Source organism: Myotis daubentonii, chromosome 1 (assembly GCF_963259705.1).
Source record: "Myotis daubentonii chromosome 1, mMyoDau2.1, whole genome shotgun sequence".
Classification (NCBI taxonomy): Eukaryota; Metazoa; Chordata; class Mammalia; order Chiroptera; family Vespertilionidae; genus Myotis; species Myotis daubentonii.
This window is the reverse complement of record NC_081840.1, coordinates 117,348,730-117,351,082: the sequence shown is the minus strand read 5'-3', so window position 1 is coordinate 117,351,082 and position 2,353 is coordinate 117,348,730. Positions and strand designations below refer to the sequence as shown.

The following is a 2,353-nucleotide window of genomic DNA, read 5'->3' as shown; positions in this document are numbered from 1 at the left end:
GATGGTGTAAGCCTCAGTTCAAGTTCTAAGGCCCCAGAAGCAGGAGCTCTAGTGTCCAAGGACAGGAGAAGATGGATGTACCAGCTCCTCAAAGAAAGAAAGCAAAGGCACCCTTCCTGTACCCTGTTCTGTAGATCCTCAGTGGATTGGATGGTGCCCGCCTGCATTGGTGAGGGCATCTGCTTTACTCAGTTGCAGGTTCAATACTAATCTCTTCCACAAGCACCCTCACGGACACACTCAGAAACGAGTATCATAGCCCAGTCGAATTGACACATAAAATTACAAATGGCAATGACAATAACCATGAAAACGTATAATGTACTAGGCAACATGCTAAGTATTATGTCATTTCATCATCTCACTAAAGCTAGAAGAAAGATATCATTATGCCTTTGCATTTGGAAAAAGCTGAGATCTATAGAGGTTGAGCTCATTGGTAGACACAGATTTCTTTTTTTTTTTTTTTAATTGCACAGCACTCCTTTATTATACTGATCTGAAAAAGACTTCGTAGTTATGCTCCAAATGGGCCCACGTGGCAGGGCCAAGCAACTGGAACATGATTCAGAACTCACACAGTAAAAGACACACCTGGACATGATCAAGGGACAATAATGCCAATGCTGGGGAGGGATTCTAAAACACAGCAGGATAACTCCTACAAGTCAAGGAGCTCATCCCACCTTGCTGTGAGGAATGGCTTATTTTGTGATGGCCACATAGTTCACCCGCCACTGAAAACCCCAGAAGGGTTTTTGTTTTGTATTATTTTATATAGGTAGGCTTTTTTTTTTTTTTTTTTTTTTTTTTTTTTTTTTTGTAAAAGTAAATGCAACACGTAAACATTCAGGATTGATCCCGATCTTTTAGAGCCAGCTTTTCTGGGGTCAAGGAGGAAATGTTTGTTTGAATCACCAGGCATTCATCTTCCGCTGGAATGACTAGAGCCCCCAGTCAGTTCATCTGACTGCAGAATAGCACAGCACTGCTCTCAAGAACACAGAGGTTCTCTTGCCTCTCATTGGTCACGCCTTAACATGGCTCCTCCTTACTCCCCCACTTTCAAGCAGGTCCTTAGTAATAAACAAAACAATAGCAAAAAAACAAGAGTTATTACCTCTGGACTCTTAGATAAGAGTCTCCCTCGGCTTAGACTGAGGACCCGTGCCCCAGAAGGGCCATTCTGACTAGACTGCATGAAGGGAGTGGGTGTGGGAGACAAAATGGCTAACACAAAATTGGGAACCACCAGTCCCCATCTGCAGCTACAACCTAAGATGCCCACAGGTGTGGTCAGTGTGACATGTGCACAGGAGAGATGCAGAGGAATGGGATGGGAGGGAGGGTGTCCTCGGGAAGGTCGTCTGCCTGCTCGCCTTCACGTCTTGGCCTCGCCCTGGGCAGCCACAGCCTCCATGGCTTTGCGCACGGTCTCTTCATCCCCCAGGAACTGCATGGACTTGATGGGCTTCAAGTTCTTGTCTAATTCATAGACAATGGGAATCCCAGTCGGCAGGTTCAGCTCCAGGATAGCCTCTTCGGAAAGACCCTCCAGATGTCTGACAATGCCCCGAAGGCTGTTGCCATGGGCTGCAATCGGTACCCGTTTCCCCTCCTTAATCTGGGGCACTATGTCTTCATTCCAAAAGGGCAGAGCTCTGGCAATAGCGTCCTTCAGACTCTCACATACCTGCGATCCTTACTGATGTTGCTGTAGAAGGGATGGTCGGGCTCCATCGGTGGTGGTGGGATATCGTAAGAGCGCCTCCAGATCTTTACCTGGGCCGCGCCATGCTTGGCAGCAGTTTCTGCTTTGTTAAGACCAGTCACACCCCCATCGTGCCGCTCATTGAGACGCCAGGTCCTCACTACAGGCAGCCACTTCTGGTCAATGGCAGCCAGCACAGTCCAGAGAGTCCGAATTGCTCTCTTCTGCACTGAGGTGAAGCAGATGTGAAACTCATAGCCGGCATCTCGCAGCGCCTGCCCGCCGCGCTTCGCCTCCTCGTGCCCAGCCGGGCTCAGGTCCGCGTCGTACCAGCCGCTGAGGCGGTTCTCAAGGTTCCACGCGCTCTCGCCATGCCGGATCAGCACCAGCTTGTAGGCAGCCATGGTGGCGGTTCCGAGTGCGGAGCAGACTGACCACAGATTTCTAAATATAAATCTATCCTAACCAAAACTACTTTGATGGATTTTAATATATTTAGTCATTTAATTGCTATTACTATTAGTATGGATAGCTGATGTTTGTTGAGAAATTATATAACAAAATATCTAAGCCATTGAAACTTATTAACACATTCAACCTTTGAAATAATCATGTGAGGTGAAACCTACGAATATTCATTTT

At 47.2% G+C, this 2,353-nt stretch overlaps 1 pseudogene; it reads right to left on the bottom strand.

Annotated features, from left to right (window-relative positions):
* Positions 1-450: 450 nt before the first annotated feature.
* LOC132213035 (phosphoglycerate mutase 1-like) lies at positions 451-2,139 on the bottom strand (annotated as a pseudogene).
* Positions 2,140-2,353: the final 214 nt, after the last annotated feature.